Raw genomic sequence first — 18,716 nt, forward strand, 5'->3', positions numbered from 1 at the left:
ACTGAAAGAGACAAATGCCTACCATAAACTTTCAGTGACTAGAATTAGCAACACGAAAAGTGAGTCCATTTGCATTCCAGGTAGCAATTTTTAATGAATTCGTAGTGCCATTTTATTTATGACAGTTGTTAATAAATTTAGCATGATGTCCATCCTATTCATTAATTTCTCCATCTTTTTTTCTAGTTTGTTTGTGTGCTCTTCTTCTGACTGTTTACTTGATTCAGCATGATCATTAGTTTGTTTTGATTCTTGCGTCATATATTTTTTTTTTAATTTTCGGCTGCTTAAGCGTATGAAGTATTTGATCTGACTCTATTTACATTACTATTTAAATAAAAATTTTTTTCTCTTAATCTAGGAAAGAGTTTTTGTTGCAGTTGTATACGCAACGGATATCATTTAATGCTTGTTATATCATTTCCTTTACAGTTTGCACACATTACTTCTTTTATTGGATACTCGCTAGTTGCGTGATATTTTGTACATTTCAAACAATTAAAAAACAATAATTTTAAAACAATAATTTTTAGTGTGCCCGAATTTTTGGTATTTATAACATTGTGTTACGTTTCTTTTGATAAAATGGTAGTTCAAATTTTACTACTATTTTAGTAGTAAAATCGTGTTCTATTTCGACGGTGAAAAGAGGGAACGGTGTTTTTGTAATCCGGTGGCGTATGTTACGTATGTTGATTACTTTATGTTTATGTGCTTCGATGGCGTTTATTCATTCCTCCGTATCAACTGTAGGCTAGATGCTGCTCAAAATCAAGCCCTTTTTCTTCTTTGCGCTGATATGTGTGAAATTGAGTATTTTTCTCTATTAGTGCGTTGACTATTGCAATACTTTTTTGAAATTCTAGTTTGAATTTGAACCTTGTTTTGTGCTAGTACTTTAAGGATATAGCTATTTTTAACTATATTATTTAGTAAGTTTTATAGCGGATGGATTTTTGTCCATATAAATTTCACCTTATAAAAAATGTACATTTAATATAGCCTCGGTCATAGTTTATTAGTATCTGCTAACCAACAACCCTCGCTCTGCTTGGGTCGTAAATGTTAGCGGATGTCAAAGCCCTTCGCACTCTTAGTATATTGCCGGGACGAAAGTCTTTCTCTGATCAGATGTTGGCGGCGAAGGAGGCTAAGTAAACAAACATACGGTGACTTATGGAGCAAATGAACCTACACGTCAAGCCTTTTCATTTTCTATAAGGTGCGAATTTTCGGCCGGATAGGAAGAAAAATAGTACACTTTACACGGGACGAACGTCGAACATCTTTTCCGGTAGATTTCTTCGCCGGGTAAAATGATCGTCGTTCATTCTTTGAAAGGTAATGTACTACTGATAGAATTTGCTGTCTGTTATTAGAACCTGAACTATGAATGAGTGGAGCCGATTTTCACTAAAATCATATTTTTTCAACTAGATTTCCTAAATTTATGAATTGTTTTTTTCCTACTAAAATTCGAAAATTTAGTCGAAAGATATGAAAAAATAATATGTTTGAAAATTGGTTGAACTGATCCCACAGTACAGATTCTAACAAAGAGAACGATTCCTTCCAAAATGTTATCCGTGTACTCTAACGTTCAGAAAGGCGTGATAAAGTTAATTTTTATAAAAAATAAGATGTTATGATTAAAGATACATTCTAGGATCTCTAAATAAGATTTTGGAACTCATGAGCGAAAAAATGGAATCTCAAGCCGAGCCTTTCAAGGTGAAAAAATGTTCGTGACGATCTTTTTATTAGAACGTTTTTAATATGCCAATAAAAAAATTTTTCAATATTTACTATTTAATTATCTAAATCTAAGATCCCCTTCAGGCAAAAATTTTGTATATACGATTAGGTATAAAATTTTCTGTCCTTTTTCAAAAGTCAATTTGTTTCTATATACATTTGGTATTTTGAACATAGCATACTTACTAACATTATCTACGACTCTAAAATATAAGATATTATAGATAATACTAGACATCAATTTAATTTCTATAATAATCATGCTACAGTAGAACAAATAAATAGAGTTACTACTAACAAAGGAAATTTTTCAGGTATTCAGCGTCAAAGGGCTCGCTATTAGGTGGTGTAACGTGTTAAAACCGCTTAATTATTATATCGCGCAATTACATTAAGGGACACGCGTAAATCGTCAATGCTCGCTACTATTCCGGGAGAGCACGAGAAAGTATGCGCCAGTCAACCGATAATCATTAATAACCTGTATAAAATTGAGTGGAAGCTATGTGAGATGAGAGATTCAATGAAAACACTTGTTAGTAATGTAAATCGGGTCTTTTATTATCCCTCAAAATTCACAAAAGGTCGGCCCGCGCGTTTGTTTACATGCACGCTCGCTCGTCGACAACACGCTTTGCCGGTACGCTCGCTGCTCTTTGTTACTAGAGCCGTTACATGCACGCATTGAATGTTAGAATCGAGTTATTATTTGTATAATCGCGATCGCGAAATTAAGCTGGCCAGCTTACCTTTTACTTGCAGGCGATCGGAGAAAAACTACGACAGGTCGCACAGCACGGAACAGTTTTAATATTGTTTTTGTTCGCGGATCGCGAGTGCGCGCACACACTGGTTTCGCCCTCGATGGCAAAACCTCACACACTCTCTCTCTCTCTCGTTCTGGCCTCTGGCTCGTACTCGATAGCTCCTTGGCGGCTGCACTCCTGGATCACTAATTGCTGTTGTTTTCAAAGCGTACGGATGTCAAGGGCACGTGAATCGATGGAACGATAGCGTAAGCGGACGGACACTATGATGGTCGATGCTTCACTCGTTCAAATTCGTTCGCGCGCGTTCCGTCTGCTCGCGTGCCGAATTCCTTCGTTACCTATTCTGTCCCCCCGGCAGGTGCTGCCCTCATAGGCAGCAATTATGCTAAATGGTCAGCGCTAATTTGACGTTTACCGTCACAGTGGAAACTGTTCCTTAATATACCCACAACAAGGATTGACTTGTCCTAAGCCCTACCTTTTGGGTATTTTTGAGTACCACTTCCTCAAAGCTTGAATTTTGAAAACTTACAAACATGTTGAAATGACTCTCCTTCAGTATTGCGCAAAGCCAATGATGGGGATGTATAAAGACAAAGTGGCTCTTATTTTTTTCATGTTTATAATTAAAAAATTTATTTTTCCAAAATTTTTTTTTCTGTTGTTTCTCAAAAGTATAAAATTAAACATATATTCAGTCTTCAATTTCACATTCACTCAGTGCCAACATAGTTTTTTTAGAAAGTGGCTCAAATATAAATGTTTGTTACAATGTGCACATTTTATGACAGCTAGACTATCACATTCAACGCAAGTACTAAATATTTCTTTTTTGTTGAAACACACTTCATTTACATTTGAATTGTTCCTGGATCGGCAACGGCGTATCCATTTTTTTACCAAGCGTATTGCAGCATTGGTCGAAAAATTCCTGCTGTGAGCTGATTGTGAACAAGTGAATGCATCCTTAGAAAAAATAGTCTATCATGCGCTTGTTCTTCTTTTAACTCTAACATTATTTGATTATAAATTGCACGTACAAAAATTTTATATTGCCTAAAAAAAATACATCTAATGGCTGATAAAATCCTGTTGTAATCTGTATAATCTTTTTTATCGAACGGTAAGCAACTCATCAAAAAATTTGTAGATTGACCGGTCCAACTATCAGTCAATAATAAAGTGTTTTCTTGTAGGTGAGGTATTAAACACTCTGCAATCCATTTCCTGACGTGTTCTTTGGTCAGTTCAACAGATTTACTACAAACTACGATTAAATTGTTCGGTTTATTTTGAATCACTTCCATACGTATACGGGGCCCAAATTCATTACCAGTAGTTTCCTGTAAGCATATTAACTAAGGTGACAAAAGTTTACCAGATACTGTGATTATTGGCTGAATTGTATATGAATGACTAATATTGAAAACACTTTTTACTAATTGCAAAGTGTCTTTTTCACCACGAATACTTAAAGTTCTTGTCGAAAAATATTCTTTTGAAAAACCAGACTGATCAGAATTTATAACAAAATCTAGATTATATTGAGAAATTCTAGAATTTCTAAGTTGTAAGTAAACAGATTTACGATTTGCAATTTCAGTTTCTTCAGTCACATGCTTACTAGTTACGAGTTTAGTTATTTTTCTTGAAGAAATATGAAGTCGAAGTTTCAGATTCGTAATAAAATGAGGTCTAGCTGTAAATTTGTCCAATCCAACTCTTCTTGCTTCTTCAATAGCCCAGCGTCGAAGATCAATATCATGAACTGGTAAGAATTTTCGTCTTGCTTCAGTAAATAGACTCTTTATATACTGCTTTATTTCATACATCTTAAATGTAAAATTTTCCTCGTTTTCTACATATTTCCTGAACCTACTTATATGCACAGGTTATAAGCGAGGATACAATGTTTGGTAGAAGAAAATTTCAATTTTTTTACATCTTTCATCTTAATAATTTTTTTCATTGTTTCAAATGAAAATGGTTAACTTTTATAAGGAGTATTTATTTCAAGTGAAAAGTTATGTCCATCGGCTTCACCTCTTTTTTCTTCACCGAAGGTTCCGATGTAGATAGAAATTCTGAAGATTCTGTTAAGCTCGTTTGAGAATTTAATTCTTCTGATAAAGAACCTCCTGATTCATTTTTCTCTTTGAAATCTTCGCTTTCTTAAGATTCGGAACCAAGTCCAGTCATTTTCAAGGATTCTTCTATTTCTAATTCAAGTAATTGATGACATAATATTTCAAATAATTGAAATAATTGAATAGCGATATTAAAATCAACACTATTTGTTTTTTCTTAAATTAGATGTATTAAGACATCCATAAACTTGTTCAAAGTTTCATTTAAAAAGACAGAAACGTTATGAGGGTTGGGCTCTATGATTTAAAAAAAATTAAAAATCGTTTTTAAAAAAACGGAATTTTACACTTTTATGAAAAAAAAATTAAAAAGAATATTTCGTATTATTTGTAAAAATTTACTTGCAAAAAGAAATAAGTATTTTAACAAATCGTCAACAACTACAAGCTGTAAACAATTTCTTACCACTTTCTTATTATAAGGTAAACTCTAATAACAAAAAATTTCCTGTCACTAGACTGGAGAGTGCAATTTGCTTACTTTTTGTTTTTTTTTTCTTACTTTTTTGTTTTTTGTTTAATTTTATACTTTTTAGAAATAACAGAAAAAAAAATTTAGGGAAAAAAAAAAATTTTTTTTAATTAAAAAAATGAAAAAAATAAGAGCTACTTTGTCCTTATACATCCCCATCATTGGCTTTGCGCAATACTGAAGGAGAGTCATTTCAACATGTTTGTAAGTTTTCAAAATTCAAGCGCTGAGGAAGTGGTACTCAAAAATACCTAAACGATAGGGCTTAGGACAAGTCAATCTTTGTTGTGGGTACCATAAGGAACATTTTTCATCTAATAGCGAGCCCTTTGGCGCTGAACACCTGGGGACCTTCCCTTGTAAGATAAGAAAAACTTTTGAATATAATGAATACTGTAATGCAGTTTTTCTTGATGTAGCTCAAACTTTTGATAAAGTATGGCACGAAGGACTTTTATAGAAACTTAATAAAATTATACCAAAAAATATCTACTAACTATTAAAATCTTATCGAAGTTTTAGAACTTTTAAAGTAAGAATAAAAATGAAACAACTAAACTATACCTAATAAAAGCTGGAGTTCTGAGTCCTATATTATACTTAATATATACCCATTATCTCCCATCTATGGAAAGCGTCAACATAGGCACGTACGCAGGCGATAGGGTTATACTAATATCACATGCTAATGAAACAATAGCCTCATACAATATGCAGAAATTTTTGAATGCAGTAATGAACTGGTTTAACAAATGGACGATAATTATAAACAAAACCAAATCAATTCAAGTAATATACGAGGTGTGTTCAAAAAGTAAGGTGACTTCAAATTTCACGGGCAACGTACTTTGGATTATCGATTTTTTTGTTTTGTTATGTTGGTACACTCTTTCCGAACATCTGTACCAAGTTTCAAGTGTATAGCATTTTTTGTTTGGTTGTGAGAGGCGTAAAGGTTATAAGTGTTTTGCGTGCTCGGCGATTTCTTGCTATCGAAAAATATGGATCAAAGGATTTGCATCAAATTTTCTGTAAAAAATAAAATAAAGTGCTCCGAAACACTTGAAATGTTGACGGTGGCTTACGGTGAAGCTGTTCTGAATAAAAAAAATGTTTACAAGTGGTACAAACTCTTCCAAGATGGCCGGGAAGATGCCAATGACGAGCCTCGCTCTGGACGCCCAAGCACGTCAACAACTGATGAAAACGTTCGAGCAGTGAAGAAAATTGTTCTGGAAAATTGTCGAATCACTATCAGAGAAGTTGCTGAGGATGTTGGTATATCGCTTGGCTCGTGCCATGAAATTTTTTCTAACGTTTTGGGCATGAGACGTGTGTCAGCGAAATTTGTTCCGAAATTGCTAAATTTTGACCAAAAGAACCGTCGCATGAGCATCGCTCAAGAACTGTTGAATGACGTCACCGACGACCCAGATTTACTCAAAAGGGTCATAACTCGTGACGAATCATGGGTATATGGTTATGATATCGAAACCAAAGTCCAATCATCCCAATGGAAGAGCCCAGATGAGCCAAGATCGAAAAAAGCACGCCAAGTTCATTCAAATGTCAAAGTTTTGCTCACTGTTTTCTTCGATTACCATGGCGTGGTGCATCAGGAATTTTTACCATATGGACGTACGGTCAATAAACAGTATTATTTTGAAGTTATGCGCCGCTTGCGAGAAGCAATACGAAGAAAACGCCCAGAATTGTGGAAAAACAATTCATGGCTTTTGCATCACGATAATGTCCCTGCTCACTCATCTTTGCTTGTGAGAGATTTTTTGGCCAAAAACAACACCACAATCATGCCTCAGCCACCATATTCACCGGATTTGGCCCCATGTGACTTTTTCTTGTTCCTAAAATAAAAGAGACCTATGAAAGGACGGAGATTGGAAACGATTGAAGAAATAAAGGCCGAATCGCTGAGAGTGCTCAAGGACATACCAAAAAGTGAATATCAAGAGTGCTTCGAAGATTGGAAAAAACTCTAGCATAAGTGTATTATATCTGGGGGGGATTACTTTAAAGGGGACGACATTGATGTAAACGAATAAATAAATATTTTTTTGGAAATACGATAATTCTGGGTACTTTTTGAACACACCTCGTATGTAACGCACAAAGGAAAAATTGGAAATTCATGTACAAGACCGCTACAATTCCATAGGCGCGCTTATAAGCGACAGGTAGTCAGTTAAATTAAATCAACATAATTAGCCGATGAAATTTGAACCTTTTGTGAAACTCGCCGATGACGTCACGACCAATAAGCGAATTAGAATGAAATTTGATAAATAGGAGTAGGGGTAAATTTTAGAGATAAAGACTGCATCGCTGGAAGAGCCCAAGGCTATACCGAAAAGTGCTTATGAGAAGTGCTTTGAGGATTGGAAAAACCGTTGGCATAAGTGTATTGTATCTGAGGGGGATGACTTTGAAGGGGACAACATAAACATTGATAAATAAATAAATATTTTTTCTTAAAAATACAAAGTCACCTTACTTTTTGAACACACCTCGTATACCATAAGAAAGGAACTTGTCCACGAGTAAATATAAATAATCAACTCATCCTACAAGAAGAGAAAGCAAAATATCTTGGAATACACTTAGATCGTTGACTGACATGAAGAGGCCATGTATAGATTAAACAAAAATAGCTTAATTTACAGATAACAAAATATTATTGGTTTTTTGAAAGAAAGTCCAAACTCTCTATTAAAAATAAACTATTTATATATAAATATTATATTGGGAGTGGGTTTCGACTCGTGGAGGGATGTGGACGTGTCTTGGTTGTGAGTGCGAGTTTTGGTGAGAAAGTTAGAGAGGAAAAGTTTTTGAGGGGAGACATAGATGTGGAAAGAAGGTGGAGGTGGAAAAGAAGTGGGGTAGAGAGAGAGAGAGAGGTTTGGAGAAGAGTGAGAAAAAGCAGAAAGAGAGGAAAAAAGAAAAGAGAAAAGTTGAGATTAAGAGAGAAAATCAGGAAGTGGGAAAGGCAGGTAGTGAGGAGGTGCGATAAGAAGTAAAGGCGGAGACAGAAAAGGTAAAATAGGGAATAAAGGTGGGATCACGCGCAGAATTAGAGAGACGAATTAAGGCGTACGGATTAGTGAAAGAAATGTTTGTGACAGCAGGAAAAATGAGAGATAAGAATGGAAGGATAGATAAGAAAAGTATAGAGGAGGAAAAGAAGAAAGGAGTAAAGAGGGTGAGGGGGAGAGAGAGCGGAGAAGGGCTGAGGGAAAATATTAGAGGAGAAATGAGAGAAGCAAAAATATACAAGAGCGAAAGTGAGGGTAGCGAAACGGGGGGGGGGGGAGAAGGGTTGGACAACACGATAAAAGAAGTGGGAAAAGATAGTGGGGTAGAAAGTATAATGGAAAAGATACTGGCGGAGATAAGGGTATTAAGAGAGGCAAGGGAGGAAGAAAGGAGAGAAAGGACAGAAACGTTTAATGAAATAATAGAAAAAATGGAAAGAATGGAGGCAGAGGAGAAAAGAAGAGAGGAAAGATGGGAGAAAGAAGTAGGAAAAGTCAGGAGAAAACAAGAGAGAGAAAGAGAGAGAGAAGAAAGGAAAAAAGAGATGATGGAAGAAAGGGAAAAAGCAGAATTTAGAGAAAAGAAACTACAGGAAAAATGGGGTGAGAGGATGAATTAGTTGGAAGAAGAGTGTGTGAAACTAAAAGAAAGTATGGAAGGAGGAAACGAGGAGCATAGAGAAACAGAAGTAAGCAATAAGCAATAGTATATGAGAGAAAAAATGGATAGAGAAAGCAGGATAAACAATATAATTGTGACAGAATTAGAGGGTGGGTTAAGATGGGAAAGGAAGGAAGAGGCAGAGGATTGGATAAGGAAGGAACTAGAAATGGAAGGAAGATAGTGAATATGAGAAGAATAAGAGGAACAGTGGGGAGGGAGGATCGGGGAGAAAGAGGAAAAAAGATGTGACAAATTAGATGCGCATCATGGGAACAAAAAGAAGGAATCATGAAGAGAAAAAAGAAGCTGGGACAGAAAAAGATCTACATAGATCAGGACTGGACGTGAAAGCAGAGGAAGATAAGAGAAGAAGTAAAAAGGAAATCGAGAGAAATAAAAAGTAAAGATAAAGATGTGGCGTAACGGGGTGAAGTCAGAGGAAGAAGAATGGTGGTGGAGCGCGAGGAAGGGAAAAATGATAGAAAAAAGCGGCAGGGTTTCGTAAACAATAGGGAAAAAAGAGAGGGGGAGGAGAGGGAGGATAGGCAGTTAAGATGCTATTCTGGAACGTGGCGAGGATTAGGAGCATGGAGAAAGACGACTGGAAATATGTTTGGGAATTCGATATAATACGGCATACGGAAACTTGGGTGAAGAGGCAAGGGGCAGAAACGGGGGTGGAGAAGCAATTGAAAAGCTATATCATAGATTGGAGAGACTCAAGAAGGGAAGGAAGAAGAGGGAGAGAAATAGGGGGGGGAATAAGGATGAGTAAGGTTGAATGAAATAAAAAAAGAACAAGTAAGGTAATAGCAGGAGAAATAAAGATCGGAGGGAGGAAATACATGATAGCAACGGTGTGTATGCAACATGAGAAAAGGAAAACTATGAATACCTAAGTGAAAAGATTGAGAAAAACGAATGAAAAACAGTAATTATAGGAGGAGACTTCAGTGCAAGAACAGGAAATGAAGGGAGAGAATGGGAGACAGAAGAAAACCTAGAAGAAATAAAGGCCAAGGACAGAAATACGCCGAAATATTCTGACCCTATCCCCGACGATCGCCCTAATTAGGTACGGCGATCTTGCGCCCTTATAATTAATCGGGGAAAAAAGACTAATCAGGTCTTGTGGCGGAAGCACTTCGATTGTGCGGCTGAGACCCCCCGAAATTCCCCGCCACAAAGCCTACAGAATAATACTAAGACATAAAGTAAAGCATGTAATAAATTACAGTTAATGTTTTCATTGATGACAAATACATCTTTATTTTAATTTCTAGAAGCTACCAAAGATTAGAAAAAGAATTATTAAAATTGGTGCAATATTTTTTGAGATAAGTCGTATTTTTTCAAGCGCATGAGTGAATGTGAATTTTTACTTTTTTCGAACGCACGTGAGAGAGTGGTTAAGATCCCCCCACCAGCGTAGGTAGTCTACATCTTCATTGACCATACTATACACTTTCATCCTCCAAATCAATAAAAAAGAGCAACTTTTTTTTTAATAACGTTGTATTAACAAAATATCATTTTTCAACTATTGAATGTTGTTAGTTTTCTGTCTTCATAATTGTTATTATGATGGCTGTGATTCATAAAAAAACACTAACTTGGCTCCTATAAGTCATTTTGTAACTCAACACCTTTGACCAAAAAAAAGTTATAATCCTATATTTTAGGCATGTTTTTGTTAACAAATAAAAATGCTTCGGCAACTAATTATCATATTGTATGGTGTAAGGTATCATTTTTTTGAAATCACAAAATCTTTCTATTAATAAAAATAAAATTAAAAAAAATTAATTTTTGCAATAAATGTTCGTTATGTTGAAAATAGTTATTTTCGAGGGTTTTTGTAGATTTTAGATTTTTAAATTCGCTATAAATTGTAGATTGTTCAATTCTCTACAACTTTTAATTTGAATTTGATTTCATAAAATGAATATCGTGGCTTACAAAAAACCTGTTTGTGTCAACTTTGAACTCTCGTAAACAATAGGCAATGCTCTTTTTGGAGTTACGTTTTATATAAAGCATCAATTTACTTTGCCCTGAAGAGGACTATACGGGTTTTATCCATTCTGAGATTTTTGCACGAAAATTTCTCTATCGATTGGTCTATAGAAAGATGGTGGTGTTATCGTAACGTGTTTTATATTATAAGAGAGTTCCATCTAGTATATTTGCGTATACAAAGTTTCAAGTCAGGACATTAGTTTAGAAATCTTTTACAGTCATTTAAATTTAATATTTCATTGCCTAAACAAATTCATGGAATAAATCAGTTTCGTGTGCTTATTAAATATTATTTTCTATGGGGAAAGTCAATCAAAGAAACTGAAGAAAAGCCCAAAAAATATTACGGAGACTCTGCTCCATCACATGGTATGGTTCAAAAGTGATTTACTGAATTTCGTTGTAACCGTAAGAGCACAAGTGATGTTGAGCATCCTGGCCGTTTAAAAGAGGTGACTATTCAAGACATGATTGATAAAGTTTATGATATTGTATCGGCAAGATCGTTGATTGAAAATGCATTGGACTAGTAAAGCTCTTAACATTTTAGTAGGATGCACACGGAACATCTCACATGAATAATTGAGCATGAGAAAGTTGTTTGCAAGATGGGTGCCGCGCTTGCTCACAGCTGATAACAAGCGAGCTTGTGTAGTTGCGTTTGAGCAATGTTTGAGCATGTTTGAACTTAAATCAAAGGAGTTTTTGAAACTCCACGTTCCTGTTGATGAAACATGGATTCATTATTATATGCCTGAAATGAAGAATCTATCGAAATTGTGGATTAGGCCAGGTGAATCTGTGCCGGAAAAAGCGAAGACGGTACGATTAGTAGGAAAAGTCATGGCTACAATTTTATAGGACTCAAGTGGTACGAATTAAATCGATTACCTACAGAGTAGAAGAACTATTATAGGAGAATGTTATGCCTCATTATTGGATCTTTTTAATGCCATACTGAAGTAAAAGCGATCTCATCTGCCAAAAAAAAAGATGTTCTTTTTCATGTACTAGCTCACACGAGTTCCATTGCAACGGCCAAATTATTTGATTTACACTATGAAAAACTTCCTCATTCACCTTATTCTCCTTATTCTCCAGATTTGGACCTTTCCGATTATTTTTTGTTTCCTGACATAAAAAGTTGGTTAATTTTTATCCAATGAAGAGGTAATTGCTGCGATAAATGAGCATTTTAAGTTGTTTGACAAAACTAATCACTACTTTTTCAAAATACTTTTGAGAGGGCATAAAAAAGCTTGAGCATCGCTATAATAAATGTATAGAGTTGAAAGAGGACTGTGTTGAAAAATAAATTAGAATTATTTAAATAAATAGTTTTTTTTTATTTAAAGTCACGGATTTATTAAACGACCCTGATGTAATAGTGAATCCATGTTTCATCAACAGTAACGTAGCATCACTACTTTGGATTACGTTGAAACATGCTCAAACATTGCTCAGATGCAAACATACGAACTCGCTTTCTCATGCCCAAATATTCATTTAAAATGTTCCATGTGCATCCTACTGAAATATTAAGAGATTTAATAATTTTACGCACTTTCAATCAACGATCGGCAAGTACAATATCATGAACTTTATCAATCATGTCTTGAGTAGTCACCTCTTTTAAATGGCCAGGATGCTCGGCATCACTTGTGCTGTTACGGTCACAACGAAATTCAGTAAATTGAACCATATCACGTGGTGGAGCAGAGTTTCCGTAATTTTTTTAGGCTTTTCTTTAGTTTCTTTGATTGACTTTCCCCATAGAAAATAATATTTAATAAGCACACGAAACTCATTTATTCCATGAATTTGTTTACGCAATGAAATACTAAATTTAAATGACTGTAAAATACTTCCAAACTAACGTACTAACTTGAAACTTTGTATACGTACTTATACTAGATATAACTCACTTACAGTGTAAAATACGTTATGATAACACTGCCATCATCCGAGAAGTCACGAACTTATTAAACGACCCTCGTAGTTGTTTGCGTTTGGTCCATATGTAGTCTCTCCATTCTAAGGTACTTGGAATTGTCTACTTGAGGCATAGTTAGTTGTTTATATATATTGGAGAACAAGTTTATTTTTGAAAGGTAGAAGTTACTTGAATTGATTTTGCTTCATTGATTTCTATTCTCCATTTGTTAAACCACAGTGTGACTGTTTAGATATTGTAACGATTAAGAAGGATATTAGTAAAACAAGTTGATATATAGACAAATAATGATTACTTGGTGAGAGGCTTATCCCTTTATTTATTGTTAAGATCGTGACGCAATATCAATTAGGCTGACGGTAAGCAAGAATTCCAAACATTTCGGATTCGGAGTTGGACGCTCGATAATCGAAACAACATGAAAGGATTTATATTAATTCAATAATGCGTATCGCAGCCCGAAGCCCGTTTATCGGTACTTATCTCCCAGATGCGGGGAAGGTGTACGTTAGCTCCTCGCTGGGGGCTTCCTCGTTTGGCTCCCCTTGAACCAAGGCGTGGGGCGTGCTGACCCACAATCTCCTTTGCCGGTCGTCAGGACGAGGAAGTACCTGTTACTTCACCTGGCGGCGCGGGAAGTTGAAGCTGAGCTGCACGTGACGAAATGGAGAGCACGGCGACATCAGGCAAGGCGAGGTCTTGTGCCGGTGGTGAACCCCGAGCGAAAGCTAGAGCGCTCGCCGCGCTGTCCGCGAAGACCGCTCTTGATTATCGCGATTCGGCGCAGTATCAGGCCATTTAGTTGTTACAACTAGCCAGCAGGAGCTCCACATCATTGGAACAGTTGGGAGCGTCAGTATTTCGTGCGTCGCTTGAATGCGTAACTTTAACGCGTTACAATATTTTTACATTTTATTAGAGGCGGTTCCTATATTTAAGTAAGTTGTTAATTAGTCGTATAGTCTGCGTAAGTGGCGATATTAATTTTTTCCATGGTTCGAAGATCATGGGCGTAGATTAAATATAATATAGGGCAAAGAACATTACCTTGAAGAGTGCTGGCTTTTATTAGATAGTTTTGTATTATCATTATTTATTTTTACCTTAAAAGTTCTTTGATTCAAGTTTGATTCTAAAATTAGATAGCGATTTTTTGTAAAGATTTTATTATGTTTATGCAATTCTGAGCTCATATTAATTGCTCTTAAAAAAGTCAGGTTGCAATGTTTATCAACTTTTTACTTTTGATTATGAATAACGTTGGTATGTATTTCGAGTTGTAACAACCTAATTCTTTGAATGATTTCGTAATTATTCAATGGAAATTGAATCTTGTTAGTGTTTTATTTCGTATGGATTTGCTCTCCTAAAAGGACCCCGCACAAACATTACGGAAAAGGACTTTTTGTCGAAATGGTTCAAAATTTGGGATTAGGTAGCCAACATCATGTAGATCAAAAGTCTTCATGGGCGCATCGACCGGCTATGACTAGGTTTCGAGATATGATGCCTCAAATGTAGGCCAAATGATGGATTTCTGAATTACCGGTAACGTCTGCGTGATCATCTTTTAGTATGCATATGTTGATACGCGCACCCATACAAATAACACAGCAAACAAATAAAGAATTATTAATATATGTATGCATATATATATATATATATGTGTAGACATGTATATATACATACATATATCTCTCAAAAAATCATATCGACGGCCAGGCAACCGCATACGTGTAGTATTGGGTTATCAACATCATATATATATATATATATATAAGGGAAGATTCTTGTTGATACAAATGGTGGACGAACAATTCACATTAATATCAATCCATTATTGATTCAGATTATTCGGATCTACTATTTCAATATCATTGGGATTGTCTATTTCCATTTGAGCATCCATTATGGTACGTAAAAGTCGAAGCGATGGATAATGAACGTTTCCGTGGTGTTTTGCGTATCCAAGGTACCAGATAACAGCAGCTACGTGACCACAGGTACCTAAAGTTCGAGCTCCTGCTTTGCAAGTACAATAATATCCGTCTATATCGTTATTTTCTTCTTCGGTGACATATTCTGGATTAAAAGCAATCCATAATTGATGTTTAGTAGCATTTCTGAAACGGGAAAGCAACCTGACTCTTATAAATCCTATTTCGTTCGTACTTAAGTCGATTTGGAAAATCATGTCTGCTTGTTCACCGTCTTCCTGATCGGCTCTTAAAGAACTGTCTTGTATATAAGAAGGTGCTAAGTTAACTTGATACGTTCCATATGTCAGAGAATGTAAATCATCTACAGTTAATTCAGGAAATAGCGGAACATGCTCTGGAGTTAGCAGAACCCAGCGCGCTCTTCTTTGTCTTAGATTTTCAGCCTCTACTCTTGCCTGTACTACATTTTCTTCTTCTGCTCGATGAAGCATTTGGTTGGCCAAACCTACGTCTGCGTTTGGCATGGTTATAGGCCCATAGTACTTATTTATAATTGCACCAGCAATGCAAAGAAAGTCAGACAAGTTTGCAGCATGAGACTTTGGTACAGTATTTGAAAATATTTTAAAAATACTTTTCAAGTGACCATTCCGTGCTTCAACAATCCACCTGGTTTTAGTAATTAAATGTGAAGCATTTGCTTCTTCAGTTCGAAACTGATTTTCGTTGCGATCTATCAATGGTGGCATCTTCGTAATGAGGCCTATTTCTTGTAAAGTTTGAATTGAATCTTGATACCCACGATCGACTATAGCAATATCGCCCTCTTGAAACCAATCCCGCATTCCATTTACGTCTCGATTAAGCTCATTCAAAAGTATGCGAGCATCATTGTTAGCTGCGTTGGAAAAATATGGTCCTTGGATACCCAAAAAATAGCCATCGGGAGCAACAATCATTGATGATTTAACAAGATGCTTATGCTTATGAACACAATACGATTGACGTAGAACTTGAAAACAGGAACTCTTCTCAATATCTAGGTAAGTGCAATCAATGTAAACAATGGCTTTTGGATCTTCTGGCGTAGGATTGTACAATTGGTTTGCAAAGGTGTGACATGTCTTTTTATGTATTTGTTCCTGGTAATGGCTTCAAATCCAATATTTTCGATACAAAATCCATTTGATAATAATCGTCTGACTGTACTTATTGCCATGCTTGTAGCCTGCTTCGAAGTATAACGAAACATTACACATAAAAATTCGTCACTAATACCTTGAGTTAACTTGCTTAAAAAACAAAGAAGATCCTTTTTGCTAATATACCTGTATCCTCCTGGTATAGGTACTGGATCACAATAAGAAAATAGATCATTAAAATCAACTTTAGTTATAGAATAAAGCATGCGAAACTCTTCGTCAGATACGTCGTGCTCATCTGCGTACCTGCGACGATCACCTTGTTATATTTCTCCACGCATACCTTCTAAAAATGATTGCAACTCTAGACCATTTATAATGTATGGCCTATTGATATATCTCAATTCGTCTATCTGAGCTTCTGTCAAAAATTCTCTATCATTCAAATAATTTCTACAACACACATATTTTCTGGGAACATATATCTTTCTCTTTACGAAAATATGTATCCTACATTCTAATGTCAGTCTGTGGATATCATTATGACCATTACATATAAGGCACAATTGAGAAGAAGTCTGTGATAAAACATTTAATCTCAAGCATTGAGGATCATTGGCCATAATCTCTATTTCTCGACGCATTGTCACTATACAATTATTACACACGCGAGTATTGGGAGTTATCTCAGCTGGTGGTATACCATTTTCGTCGCGTCTTGCAATTGCGATTTCACGTAGAAGAGCATTGTTATGACCACCAATAAATGCAATAATACGTGGTATCTGACGATTACCACAGACATAACAGGTGCTTTGATAGGAACTCTCGGAAATAAAACCAAATATCAAAGATTCAACAGGATTTTAAAAAGCTGTACAAAAACAAGCACCGCCGTGCAGAGAGTATCTCCAACTATCCTGAAAAGGACTGTCGAAGAGAAAATCACCGCAGTACAGTGAAGATCTCCAACTATCCTGAAAAGGACTGTCGAAGAGGGAATCACCGCCGTGCAGAGAGTATCTCCAACTATCCTGAAAAGGACTGTCGAAGAGAAAATCACCGCCGTGCAGAGAGTATCTCCAACTATCCTGAAAAGGACTGTCGAAAAGAAAATCACCGCAGTACAGTGAAGATCTCCAACTATCCTGAAAAGGACTGTCGAAGAGGGAATCACCGCCGTGCAGAGAGTATCTCCAACTATCCTGAAAAGGACTGTCGAAGAGAAAATCACCGCCGTGCAGAGAGTATCTCCAACTATCCTGAAAAGGACTGTCGAAGAGAAAATCACCGCCGTGCAGAGAGTATCTCCAACTATCCTGAAAAGGACTGTCGAAGAGAAAATCACCGCAGTACAGTGTAGGTCTCCAACTGCCCTGAACAGGGCTACATATATATATCGTATATATATGATGTTGATAACCCAATAATACACGTATGCGGTTGCCTGGCCATCGATATGATTTTTTGAGAGATATATGTATGTATATATACATGTCTATATACATGCATACATATATTAATAATTCTTTATTTGTTTGCTGTGTTATTTGTATGGGTGCGCGTATCAACATATGCATACTAAAAGTTGATCACGCAGACGTTACCGGTAATTCAGACATCCATCATTTGGCCTACATTTGAGGCATCATATTTCGAAACCTAGTCATAGCCGGTCGATGCGCCCATGGAGACTTTTGATCTACATAATGTTGGCTACCTAATCCCAAATTTTGAACCATTTCGACAGAAAGTCCTTTTCCGTAAGGTTCGTGCGGAGTCCTTTGTAATTTTTTACATCTATAAGTATGAGTCAATGTTCAACACATTTTTAGGCACGTATAATTAACGCACGTAGATTTATAAACTAAATCTTTACTTTTCAATGGACTTAGATATTGAATAAACTCAGCAACAACTTGAAATATGTATTACTTTTAAAAGAATTTATTAATAACATTCCAGATTTATGCATCTAAAAATAAAATAAAATATTCTGTCGAAAGTCACGTTAAAAAAATAACTACAAAAATATGTAAAAATGTATTCTGAATTCCTTTTGTCCTTCGTCAAAAGTGAAATCTTTATTCGATCACTTTCGAAAACTAATGAAAATATTTATATATACGGGCTTTTCTGTCTATACGAGGGTAGTTTGAAAAGTCCGTGCAAAAATAAAAACTGCTTAATTTTTTTAATAAATCTTTTTTATTTTTCAACATAGTCTCCTTTTAGACTTATACACTTCATCCAACGCTGATCTAGTTTGTTAATCCCTTCCAAATAATAGGATTTGTCCAAGTCTGCAAAATAGGCATTCGTTTCTGCAATTACCTCCTCGTTTGAATAAAATCTTTTCCCCGCCAGCCATTTTTTCATATTAGGGAACAAATAGTAGTCCGACGGAGCCAAGTCTGGAGAATAGGGGGATGTGAAACGAGTTGGAACCCTATCTCCATCAGTCTTGCGGCCATAACTGCTGAGGCGTGAGCTGGCGCATTGTCGTGGTGGAAGAGGACTTTTTTGTGGGCCAATCGTGGACGTTTCTCGCAACTGGGTTTTCAAACGATCCAATAACGATGAATAATATTCGCTTGTAATGGTTTTACTCTTTTCCAGATATTCGATGAAGATTATTCCTTGCGAATCCCAAAAGACAGTCGCCATAACCTTCCCGGCCGAAGGAATTGTCTTCGCCTTTTTCGGAACAGATTCCCCCTTGGTAACCCATTGTTTAGACTGTTCTTTGGTCTCAGGAGTGTAGTGATGTATCCATGTTTCATCTACAGTGATGAAACGA

At 36.0% G+C, this 18,716-nt stretch overlaps 1 protein-coding gene across 3 annotated transcripts in view; it reads left to right on the forward strand.

The window, feature by feature from the left end:
- LOC131675580 (eukaryotic translation initiation factor 4 gamma 3-like) overlaps nucleotides 1-18,716 on the forward strand; it is a 795,898-nt gene that overhangs the window by 640,036 nt on the left and 137,146 nt on the right. The gene's annotated exons all lie outside the window — the stretch shown is intronic.

The sequence above is a fragment of the Phymastichus coffea genome, unplaced genomic scaffold (assembly GCF_024137745.1).
Source record: "Phymastichus coffea isolate CEN01 unplaced genomic scaffold, Cenicafe_Pcof_1.1 PCOF00026, whole genome shotgun sequence".
NCBI lineage: Eukaryota > Metazoa > Arthropoda > Insecta > Hymenoptera > Eulophidae > Phymastichus > Phymastichus coffea.